Below are 13,844 nucleotides of genomic sequence, written 5' to 3'. Positions count from 1 at the left end.
ATGTTTGCTTCCAAGTTGCATAAACGTGAGTCATTAAAAAACCACAAAGCTTTGACAGCTTTACTACAAAGAAAAATTTACATTACACAGTCACAGAGCCATGCATTGCCCAGTGTCTATTAAGAGAACTCATCAAAAATACAGATATAAAATATACACCTTACTTTTGTCTCAGTACGTTGCACGATTTTTATCTCCTACCCATAAATAATGGAAGCATCAGCACATTTGTCTGTGCACAATAACAAATCCCATCCTCTTGGTAATTGTAAACACACTGAAGCTTGTTATTGACCTTGTATAAAATACTGACACAGGAAAATGTGAAAAAAAGAGAAACAAATTTTACACACATACACCCCCCCCCCCATTATTACATCCAGAGCCTACCATGAACTAAACTATAGCTGAATTTATAATCTGTGATGTGAAAGGAATGAACCGTCATAAAAAAATGAGCTGCAAAATAAAGTGTGGAGCAAATAGAAAATTCAAATTTAATATAGTAAGGTGTATCCATCCACATAATAATAATTTACATGCATGTTTTACTTGATTTAATCAGTCTTATTTTTAAATCTTAAAATACTGGTCACTGTAATGAAACAGAATTTATTACCAATCTGTACAACTAGCACTACTGATTTTCATAAGTAATCCACTTATATACTTTTGGACATCTGAATGGCTAAATTCATTAGGCACTCAGCTCTCATTGACTGCTTGCCTACCTCCTTTATACCCCTTTGAAATTCCCTATGTTAATGCTGCACTGCCAGTACAAAATAAATTATTCATCTGATTGAGTAAGTACATTTCGTGAAATGTTCTTCAACTTGAATGAATGTTGGAAAATATATTTTTCTATAACGATAATACAGCCATAACATTTTGACATAAAGCGTCCTTTCCCACATTATCAGTTCTCAAGGACCGTAAAGGATTGTGCTTATGTACTCTATTCAAAATGCTCTGAATGAAACAATTCTTCCAACACGACTCTAAGAAGTAACAAAGTGCTATATCAGATCCAAGGACGTATCAGTTTAAAAGGACCACAAAACTTTGCGTACAGAAATATTGTGTTTGATGGGCCATAAGGGATAAATGGAGGGGTCTGAACCATCACAGATCATAATAGGAGATATACAGCTTCCACTGGCAGTAGATGCGTGTGAGGCACAGTTTAGTGTCTATTACAACACTTTCTTCTTCATGCTCATAACTTTATAGAGAAATTTTCCATGCCTGGTGTTACTGCAAAGGCAAATCCATTTATGAAAGATCTATATCAGAATCTATTCAACCACTGAAGATACTGTTCTGTAGAGCTTGGTGTTATGAGAGATATACGTGTGTATATACATACACACACCTATTAGCATATCCCCCTTTTCCAGCATGAAATCATACAGTTTTATTAGAAACTAGATCTTTGGACTTTAAAAAAGACAATTCTTATCCAATCCAGAAAATACTTTTTAAAAAACGTTAAATTTTGTGTGCAAAGCCACATTACAGAGTTGTCATTAATTGGAATGTGGCAGTGTAAAATAAAACCAGAATATTCCCAAATAACAAAAAACACTATTGAAGGAGTTAGCGTGCAGAAATGCTCGTGCAAAATGTGTGCCAAATTGCTTTTCAAAAGGTCATACCTCACTTACATGCAGTTTATGTCTGTACAACTGCTTCTATTAAGAAGAGCATATTTATATTCCAGTGGCAGAGAGCATCCAGGCAATGTGGAGGGGCAACATTCAAGTCCCGACTTTGAGTCGGGTGAGGATGCAGAAGGACTTAAATGGAAGAATTTTTAGTTATGCCAGATAACTCCTCTCACTCTCTCTCTGCCCTGAAAATACTAATGCCTTTGATCTCATTCCATATCACACTACAAGCATATGTGAAATGTTCAAATATTTCTGTAAAAATCTTGTTTTCCAGCCAGAAATGATTAGTACTGATCATATTATCTTTAATGCTGTTCCTTTTTATAGACTGTTAAAACTTAGAAAGTGTACTTATGTGCTCAGCATCTTGTAAAATTGCTAATAAGTGGCAATTACAGTTATTAATACTTTCCCTGTAACTGAGAAAGCATATCCTTTTCATTAGACAAAGTAGTTTGTCAGAGAAAATTAGTGAAATAACAAGCCAATTTCCTGTTATAACAAGGCAGTTTCAAAGGAACTGTCTTCAGATAATTCAAGGCTCAATTTGACAAACAGTACACACTGCCCAGACTGACTGAGACTTTCCTGCTGTCATGCCCTGCACAGCTCAGGAGACCGGGTGAGTTGGCCCCAGGTTTTGTACCACCTCACTCAAGTGTTTGTGTGCCTCTTCACTCCTCTTCAATAGCAAGAAGGACATTTGGCTTGAGATTTTTATTTTTTTTTTTGACAATCACTACACATTGCACTGCCTATTGCATTTTATGTTCCCCAATATTTCACTGTGAAGTGGATAAGTCCTAATTTCCCTGGCATTAGAGGTCTTCAAGGGGGATTAAATGAAAACATGCATGTTTCTTCTAATCACTGCTTGAGACACTTGTGTGTTGTTTATCAGCGATCATTAATGTGCGCTCTGAGACAGAATGATGAATTTTTAATGTAACAGGTATAGTACCCAACACTACAAGGAAAAGCCCTTCTGAGACAGGAAGATAGGTGCGCATCTCCCCGAGACAGCGAGGCTGCTAACTTCAGAGCTAAAGCAAGTGGAGAAGAAACAATAAACATCTACAACGGGTTTTAATCACCATGTTCCAAGAGTCCTTACACCAAATTTCTGTAACAGCCAATTCCCCTTGCAGATGGATATTCCTGAATCTTGGGACCATGTTTTCCAACTCCCAGAAACAGCAAAACCCAATGTGAATATACTATAGCTGAAAAATTAAATCTTATAAATTTACTTTCATACATGGGTTTGCACAGAAATAAATGTGGCATTTGTATTTAAGAATCAATTTGAATTTTAAAGTAACAGCTTGTCTTTAACAAAGTCTAAAGTATACTTTAAATTTATACCCAGGATGGTTTGACTCATATGACAGACATAGAGATGTCTTTATAGGAAGCCAGGAAAAGTGAGACAGCCATGGGTTTGGCAGCTCTAGCTGCTATCTTAAAATATTCTAGGGCTTTATTATGTCTTTTTATGCTGAAATGACTGAAGAATTGAGTTTGGACTGCGGAGTTAATCTCTTCTTCAAAATGTACACCTCACCTTAAAATTATTCCCCATCTGGGATATCATCATGGAAACTAAGTATCACAAATGGGGATCAGGCTTTCAGGTAGAAAATTGAACCACATAATAAAATAAAAGAAAACCCGTATTTCTCCACACATCATGAAACTGATAGCATACAAGAAGAGAATAAATTTTACAAGGATATTCACAAATGTGGTTTTAAATACAAGTTTTTGAAATTTTCTAGGAGATACCAGCTCCTATTTAGATAAACAGTTCAAAAGAAATAGTCTACTTTTATGCATCCATAAAGTTCCTTCCACTAAATGTTCAGTGAAGTATCAGGCAGTAAACTGTGAAAACCAGAACCATAAAGCTAAAAGGTAAACATGAGAAGAATATACAAGCTTTTTAAAGAGATATATTAAAATTAAATTCTGTATCTATTTTTAGCGGTCTAAGTGTATTTATTTTAGTACAGTACAGGATGTAAAAACTATCCAAGATACTCATACAAAATCTCTGGACATTAAAAAATATGCACTGAGTCCAATCTCCAATATTGTTTAGGGAATACTGATAAGTAACAAATTGAACATCCTATTAGATTAAGAAGAGGTTGTTTTATTTAGTAAAAATTTTACTAAATTTGCACATTTCTATATTCAGCCTTGTGTATTTTCTTTCTCTGTATACTCATTACTGTAACTCCAGACCTACTAGAAAATTTTCTTCACGGAGAGCACATTGTTGGTTAAGAGTCAAATCAAGTTGAATCAGGTTGAGGAAAAAAAAGGCAAATCTGAAATGATAAAAACAAGTAAGGATTTTCTTATTATTAACCAGAAGAAATAAGAGAAGCATAAGAGAATACCTGTGGCAATAAAAATAATTTGCTGTCTCTTACTTGCTTGTTTGTATCTTCAATTCAAATGCATCAGTCCTAAGGAAAGAAAAATCACCTACTGCATTTCCGTGGGTTACCCAGAAGCTTTAGATTTGCCCACAGCAGGAATATTTTGGGAAACTGAGAGGCTGCCACTCTTCCTGGGCCTGTGTGGCAGACTGAATCACAGGAAATCTGTTTAAAAGTTGCTGTCATGAACTGCAGAATTCAGAGCAATAGCTCTGAACGACCACAGAAGTGATACAAAATCCTCTGCCCGTGCAGAGCAAATCCATTTTGTCAGAGTTGTCCATCAGCATCAGCCTTGCCCTGGCAGCCAAGGGCTGGGTCTCCTCTCCAGTGGGGATGAGGCAGGCAGAGTGGGAGGCTGAGATTGAGCACGCTGGCACCGGTTCTCGGATAGTTGTGGTTTATCACGTCCTCACACTATGTTGTACAGCGATCTAGCCTACGCAGGGCACCTGGAGTCTGAATCCTAGTAGACAGCAGAGGAAGTGGCTCTTAACCCTGGAAAACCCTCAGACCTCTACATGATTATGGAAAAATGCTGCAAACATGACAGTATGAAACTGCACAGTATATACACACAAGGCATAAACATGCTCTGTGTGCAAGGTCAGTATGTACACTGCTTCTAACAGTATGTACAAAGGTTTTTAAAATATATTAATACAACTCTAGAAATCAAGCCCAGAGTTTTGATATTAAGGATTTGCTTTCCTCATGAAAGGCATCGTTTAGTATCAGCTGCAGAAACATGGCAGAATTCATGGACAACTATAAAGTTCTATTTAGCTTAATTTTGGGATTCCTTCCCACTAATTGCTCAGCAGGAGGAACAGTAATTATGCGAGCTGCAATATACAGGGTACAAAAAAAGCAATGCAAATTTGTCACACCAATGAAAAGGCTGAGAAAGTAATATTTTAAAAAATTTATTTAGATCCAAGCACTAAACAATATAGTACTTGCTGTGTGGCACAACCTTCCAACAACTACAGAAAAGAAGTAAAGGTTTCTAATAAATACCTATGAGAAATGGATTCTTCTTACAGGTTTATTTTCATTAGTTTAAGTTTCTAGACAAACACAAATCAAACATAACTTTCCTTTTTGTAAAACAAAGAGGGCAGAAAACTCCTAGACCTTTCAATGAGAAGCTGCTTCCAAATATAACACTATGAGGTTATTTTCTTCTTTCCATTCTCACAACATTCCCATAGTAAACTGCTTGAACACTTCTTAATAGTAAAATACCCCATTATCAAATACCACTCGTATTAAAATACAGTGGAACATAAATGCAAACAATACTTTAGGCCATCCCGGTGTTATCAATGTGCAGCATGAACAGCTGTTATGCACGAGACATGTATAAATTGGTCTAATACACTTATTTAATTTTTTTGTAATTGATCCAAAAGCAGCATAGACATTAAGTATGCAAGAGGATGGCAAGATCATGGCATTTTCATGTAAGAATGACAAAGCCCCGTGCTTAGAAAGCAAGATTGATTTCAGATAGGTAGCCTGAAGTGCAGATGTTCATCTGAGCCTTTGAACCATCTTCTATTATCTGAAGTGGTCTCACACACAGCATAAGCACTTATGATGCAATGCAGAACAGATGAGCAACAGCAAAATTTCTTCCAGACAGCTTATCACCCTTTCCCATGGGCCCATGTCTTCTTTCCTCTGAAAATTAAGTGAGGATGAAACAGATCTGGCAGTTCTCAGTTTAAGAAGCCTGGTTGTTACCAGATACTCAGGCTGAGGTTGATGAGTCCATAAAACTGGATTTAGGCTTTAGTACCAAATCTCAGTCATCAACATAAGATGATATAAAGTGCTGATCTTTGTGTTCAATCCTGTTACAAAAAAAAAAAAAAATTAAAAAAAAATAATTCTTAAAGGTAGTTATTGTTTTTAAAGGTTATTGTTTTTATACTGGATCAGTCATTCATAGTCATACTGCAACCAGCTCATTTTCCTATGTTCATATAGGTGTAAAAGCCTGTATTGTGTCCTGTGCTAGCCTGAAAGGAATAGAGTTGCACACTCATCCAGCTCAGACGTGTATTTCTTGGTCATCCAGAGAGCACATATCCAGAAGTGACTGCAAAACAACACTCCACAGGCCTGTGGCTGATGTTCTTTAAGGACAGTGCCCAGAGAATCTCAGTGACAGTAGCTGGTCTGTGAAGACAAAGTAAAACCTAGAGTTGGAACTGAAATATTTCTATCACTGAAGAGTTTTCCAAAGAGAAACAGCCACTTTAAAATGTCAATGGAAACATTTTGGTTCTTTTTTCAAAACAATTTTTCATTCCAGCTGTTTAAGTTAGTTCCATATTTTTTAAGCAAATGTTTTCCTTCGGGTAAGCAATGAGTCCAAAATTACATGTTTTTTTTTCTCCACTTTCTAATGTTTTCACAGCTAGAAAAAGTTAGGAAATGCTTAGAAGAACCACTGCCACCAAGGCTGTAATCTGACCTCTATGTATTTCTGAATGAATGAGCAGGTGAAGAAGACACAGAGAAAAAAGACATCTTTATCAAAAAATAAGTCACCTTAAGCAAGCCAATTTTAGTCTTCTTTTTCCCTGTATAAATGGAATCAATAGTATTGTGGGGTTCCTGTATTGGTTTACGTTTCTAAGTGCTTTTTGGATTGAGAAAAATCCTGGCCTACCATTCAGGTAATATTTGGGGCTATAGCACTAGAAAAACAAGTCACGTGCATTCTAATCCTAAGCATTCACATTTTTGATATTCATGCCTGCCATTAACACTCATAAGAGTGGTTGTAGTTCACATGAACACTTGGGAAATGGCCCTTCTTTCCAAAAGACACAGCTTAATGTAGAAATAGAAATTCACTTTCAAACAAATGTATTCATTATTTTTAAGAGCCGCATACTATTATTCTTCAGTTTAATGCTTTGAAGAGCCTAAGTTATCTGATCTGACAGCCAAAGCAGTATACATGTGACCTAAGAAATGTATTAGACAGACAAATAGTCACATTGAATGGTACACTCACTTTCTAGCAGTGTAACACACTTTTTTTCATAAAAACAGATGGCTGTTTACCAACATACCAGCAAGCCACACAGCCTTAAAAACACGAACTGACAGAAATGCTCAGAGAAATTAAGTAGAGGCTAACAGCCATCTCTGCACACTTTCTGTGATTTCCATGGATACCTGTGACCCTGCAGTGGATAGTTCTCTCTGTAACTTTAGGAACTGTCCTAGGCAGGTTGTGAAAACCACTGGAAGTTTGATTTACAGTGTTTTCCAAAAAACTTCTACCATGGTGTTCCAATTATGCGTGAAATTAGAAATTCAAGAAGGTGGGGCTAACAGGAGGATTGCAGTCACTGTCTCTAAGCACTGGCCAGGGGAGCAAATGATGTCACTCACAGACCGAAGATCCCCATGCTGTGTAATTCTTCTGTAATACAAATGAGCTTACACTTTGCTTACCAAGTGAGAAAATCACATGACACAATCATTTGTGTTGCACAAACATCCTCACTGCATGCTGGCACACCGCGATATGCTCGGTCTCATGCATCTTACTTCCTAAATCTAAACGTTTTGCATTTGGTATTCTGCCACCGTTCTCTGGTTTTCTGCTTTCAGCTTAATATAAATTCCTTTGTGTATTTAGATTTCTAATCAACATGGTGGAAACGTTGTAAAATTACCCAATTTATGGGGCTTTTTGTAATTTGAAAAGAAAATTACACAATTTAATTAAATTTTAGTGCTGTCAGACCTGACCTATAGCACTGATTTATTTCTAGCTGCTCTAAGCCAAAGCCAAACATCCAGCAATAGAACCGCTTTTCCCTCACAAAACCTCATCACAGCTTTGAGTTCTGCCATAAAATTCAAAATTACTAGTCTTGGTTTTATTTGTACTTAAAGAAATATCTGACCCAAGTATGGATCATCTTCAAATGTTTCTGTTTAGGAAAATATTTTAATGACATTATCAATAAATAACTTTAAAATTAAAAAAATTATTAAACATTTATTTTAATTTAAACACCTTTGTCAGAAAAGACACTTAAATATCGAAGGGGTTCACGGAGTGGAAAATTCTGAGTGCTGAATGTCTTTCCAATGGAGTCCAATCAATCAACCTTTAGCAAATGACTGATTCTAGTGTTTCAACTTACTAAGACTGAAATCCTACTTCTCTTGAGTTTTCTAACTGTTTCATAATTAAATGCTAACTCCACAGCTTTTGGAGTTGACTTTTGACTCTGACATGAAATGTAAATTTAACAACCCATACTATCATGGGTCTAAATAGAAATGCATAAAAGACAGCTGAGAGGAGGAGTAGGTGTTGATCACAAGCCTGGCATTTTTAATGTTGCACAGCTCCTTTTTCAGCAGAATTTTTATTTTCTAAAAATTTAGTGCTATATCATAAAGCCTTTTCTCTTTTTTTTTTTTTATAGCTGATACATAATGTATGACTACGCATAAATCTAGTCCGAGTCTAGCTTTGGACATTCACAGCCACCACTGTAGAATAAATTTATAACAGAGACTGACTTTAACAGCCTTCTTTTAGAGAAGTTCAAAGCATTCTGTATCTGTCTGCATACTTCCTAAAGTTTGCAGCACCTGGAAGATTTTTAACCTTTCTTAAAAACAAAAACCAGAAATAATACAAAGCAAAGATAAACTGTTATGCTAAATCCTTACTAGTCATGCTATTCTGCATTAATGGTATTTGAGGAGTAATGTTGATAAAGTATTATTTAAGGATATTTTCAAGGACTGGGCTTCTAAAATCACAGCAAGAAGCAATCATTTTCTTTGGAAGCAAAGAAAGGTGTGTGAGCCTCTTCTTGGTCCTTTTTGCAGATCTTACAGTGGACACCTTGGAAAAAACCTATATGGCAGCTTGCCACATGGGTCAGCTCTACGGACCTCTACAAATACCAGTGCAAGCTCTTCCAAGGGGACCAAAGCAAGGAGTTCTCCCTTCCTAACCTCTGTGAATCAGTCTTGGGAGTGCACTTCCATATAATTATATTTTTTATTCTTTTACTGGGTTAAGATATTACACTAAAATTACAATAGCACAAGCATGTGGAATGATACCCACAATACCCTTTAGCAAAAGCACTAGCGCCATGAATGCAGCAACAGGATTAGTACAGGCAGATTTTGGCATGTTGACTCTGCATCATTTATAAGGAATAACTGAATTTGCAGACCACACCGCTGAACTCGCTTGACATTTGTTCTGCCAGGGTCTCTTTTTGCTCCTAGTGACATGGCCACAGGTCCCTGTTAAGTGGCAGCAGTAGTTATTTAACAGAGGGCAGGACCTTTTTAGAGGTAATCCATTAATAGACTACATGCTGTCAGCTTTTCAGCCGCTCAGAGTCAATCAATTCTTTTAATGAAGGAACTGGAAAGGCAGAAGGCAATTATCCTTACTTTTAGATAATTTTAGAGACTTTTTTTTGGACACAGAAGATGAATCAGAATCAGTTTTCAAGTTAACTTTTTAAAATTAAATGTTAAATACACCAAAATTAAAAACTCTTCCCACAAAACTCAGATCAGTGCTAGAAACAGCAAACATAGCCTCCCGAGCAAATGGAAGCTTTTTCTTTTTTTTTTTAAAGAATGGGGGTGGATCTGAAGATTTTGGTAAAAAATAAACTTCTTGTCTATAGAGAAACATTCTGGATAAAATACTGACCAAAAGAAATCAAGGAGAACTTCTCAAGAGTTTTACTGGAACCCAAGTTTCATACTTGAACCTCTTCTTAGCTGTGTGTAGAATAAAAATGACAGATTAGATATCTTCATTCTTAGTTATGTTAAGGACATTTTATGCCATTGCTACAGCAGTGGTGGAAACTTCCCTTCAAACTTCATCTTGCAGAAGAGGCATCTCTGGCTGATACAAACACTGCCCACTGTCTGAGACTGGAACAAACAGCTGCCTGTGTTTCACATGGGAGGTCAGGACATATGTGAGGGTAAATGATATTTTAGTCTCGATAACACCAGAAAACATGCATTAAAAATGTCTTGTTCCCCATCTTACTCCTATTTCCAGAACAGAGAAAGAATAACTAGGAATTAGGCCTTAATTTTCTAGTTTTCAGGTATGAGAAAACAGCTAAAGAAAAATTGTTCTGAAGAATTCTTAAAAATAGTAAACATCAAAAAAAGTATATGGACAAACCTTAACTGAAATGATACACGGTGTCCTGCAGAACCAGACAATCTGCTGACAGAGAGAGGACAACATCTCATAGCTGGTGAGGGCTTTTTGCTTTGTGAGGAGGTCTGCAGGAGGAGCCCTCTGGGGCTCAGCGTGCTTGCTGTCGGTCCCAACACTCCACAGAGACCCAGGAGGAAAGGAGCTTCTTTCGGTTTCTGTTCCTGGGAGCTTGCATCTCCTGAATCTTGCTAGGAGCAAAATAAAATGAAATGAAATGGAAGAAAATATAATAATAACAATAATAATAATACCAACAACAATTCCATACTGTCGAAATATTGAAGTCTGACTTAGTTTTAAAGTTGCATTACCAAAGAGCAGAGCGTGCTCCTCAGATGAAACCATCAGGACAGCCAGAATGGACTCAACACCTGATGCAGGCTCAGCAGATGTTAGACCCCAGTTCATTAGTCAGCTTCATATATATAAATATGTGCTGGGAGAACAGTTAATAATGAATGACCATCGGTAAGTGCTCAGGAAACCTTGTATGAGAATTTGTGCATATGTGTGTGTCTCAGAAATACAGGGAGTTCTAAAACCAGAAGGGAAGAGTGTGGTTATCCACTCCAGTCCCATACGTGACACAGGCCACTGAATTACTGAATTTGAATGCAATCTCAGACTAAGAGCCAGACTAAAGACACCTAATCTTGCTCTACAGTTCACTCATAGTCCGATGGATTAGTCTGAATTTTGCTTCTCACGCTTTTTGTACAACTACTACTTGGACATGCCTGGAGAGGAGGTATATAAAATATTATTATGACCAAAGCAAATTAACTTGTATATTAAAAGGAAATACTCAGTTTTTCTGTGCTAGATTTACCAATGTGATGAATTACAAAACCAGAAGAATTCAATCCCTCTCTAAGAAGTTATTCTTAAGACTTTTATACACACACACACACAAATAAATCTAATATATATAATATAATATAATATAATAAATCTAATATATATGTCCTTACCTACCATAGCTCAGAAACAGGAGAGGTTTCCATGAAACACCGTGGTGGAAATGGTTTACCCTGTTTTAAGATGATGATTAACTGGTACAGGCAACATTCAGGGATGTGTTGTTCTATAGGGAAAATATTCAGGTATTTCATCTATCTGGACAGATAGGATAACTCTACAGTATCCTTCAGACACCAGCTGGCAAAAGCCCAGGGTTTTGAGGCACATTTATCTTGGCCATACAGTTTAATTTTAAAGCTTGTCTCACCATTTTTCCATTAGTATTGCCCTATTGATTTCAACAGGTTCACAATTGATTTATACCAGCAGATAAGATGACACGGAGCATTTTTCTCTAGTGGTGACTGATGCCATAGGATATACTCCATAGGGACCCCATGCACTGGGTACCACTGCACACCTGTGGTGGGAAACACTTCTCTGGACTCAGGGAGAGGTCCTGGTGTACTTCCAACAGAGCCAGTAACAACAGCTTCAGAGATTTCAGCAGTGTGAGGACAGAACCTTATTGTGCCTGTTAAGCAGACAAAGAAGAAGATATTTGATAGCAGTGGTGGTCGGGTGCATTTTATTTCTAAACAGAAAATTTATGAAGCTTATATATTCTGTGAAACTTACTATTTGTTCTAAATTGATGTGCAACTATGATATAGAGTCTTTATACGATGCAGCTGGTGCTTCTCAGCAATACCTTTTCTTTGAAATATTCTGAGATTGTTATCAGTGTATTTCCTACCAAATTAAAACAATATCAAATTTCTTTGGGGAATATTTATTTCTCTGTTTTAAATTAGGCTTCTTAATTTAGATAATGTGTCTGTCCTCCTCTTTGTCGTATTTGTTCCCAATTAATAGGGCACTTCAGACTTTCAAAATGCAATCATATGCTAATAAACCCGGGTCTTTCTGTAGCAGTACCAATTAGAGAAAGTATTTCTCTTTCAAAAATAAATCCGTAAATTCTTCAGTTCTTTTTGCAAAGCAATCTGATGAGAGTTGCTAGGAGTTTGAAAAGTACATTGAATGTTTGAGAACAAAGAAAACCAGATAACTATGTGGAAATTGTAGGAAGAAAAAATGTAAAGAGACTGCCTTGTTTTGAAGTTGGACTTTGCTAAAACTCTGAAGTCCACTTGTCTTAAAGACAGTATCTGAGATCATTCACTACAACTTCACAGTGTGTCACTTCAGCAGGAAAACAGAAGTCACCAGTCTGGAAATTGGCTTTAAAAAATCCCTTTTTAGCATGAAAAATTACTAATCCCTCAAAACCTGCAGAGAGAGACCATTTTCAACAAGTTCTACAACTCTGAATTTTAATTTAGGTGACAAAATTATCAGAATAACTTATTTTGACATTTTCAAAATTAAAATACGATTTCCCACTTCAAAGCAACCTTTCCCTTCAAAATTTGAGCTAATTATGAAAATGACAGATTAAAGATAATAGCAAAAGAATATGAAATGCTTCAAAATTATCAAAACTATTTTTTTTTTCAAATAAAACAAAGAAAATAGTTCATCAGTTTGAAAAAACAAAATTAAAATGTAATAGGCATTCTTTTGGTGTGGGCTTTAAATTAGTGGAAAGTATCAGGAAAATAATTTCCCCATTTGCACGGGTTTTTCATGTTTTGGTGATGCAGCACAGAACAGTGCTGCTTGAAGGCGATGCTAAATTGCACCTCTTAGCTCGTGCAATGAGCCGACACAACTGTCAGGAATCAGTGGATTTAAAAAATGCCCCCCTGTGACTTCTTTTTCAATATACTGGCAGCAAAGAGGAGGCGTGTAACCTTGATCACAGCAGCTGGAATCAAGAGAAACATAGAAACTGCCTTTTTCATTGACATCCATGACGCACATGGTCCAGCCTCTGACAGCAACCTCTGACAACCTCAGGGGAGGAAAACACAGAAAACCAGGAGATAATTTACCTGTATCCACATAAAAGTAAAGGCTGGGTTGATATTTACAGCTACAACCTCTGTCCTCCCTGGGGTACCAACCCTTCCCTGCCAGCTCCTCTAGAACTGGTTGGCATCATGGCTGTTACTGAGAAGAAACTGCAGACCTGTCCTTCAGATGCTGAACTCATGGCTGTATGTATGTGCAACTGAATATAACACGCACACACACACACACATATGTAAGGCCACCATTATCCTGCAATCTTTCCCTTTTTGTGTAATTATACACAGACAAGCACATACGGAGCGAGGAGGTACATGCACACAGAGCAGAGTAATTCTGACCCATTCCTTGTCAGCAGCAATGCTAACATCTCTTATTCTTTTAAATCAAGTAGTTTTTAACTTAGAGATACATAGAGTGCAGAACTGACTGTGTCATATAAGAAAATATGTGTCACCTACGAAAAAGATTCCTGTGATCTCTGGAAATGGTATGGAATTGTTTTCAGTAATAATGGGGATTTCTTTCTTTGAAGTCTGCTGCAAATATAACCTTACAAAAAACTAC

Source organism: Athene noctua, chromosome 10 (assembly GCF_965140245.1).
Source record: "Athene noctua chromosome 10, bAthNoc1.hap1.1, whole genome shotgun sequence".
Taxonomy (NCBI): domain Eukaryota; kingdom Metazoa; phylum Chordata; class Aves; order Strigiformes; family Strigidae; genus Athene; species Athene noctua.
Note: the sequence above shows the minus strand (reverse complement) of the source record.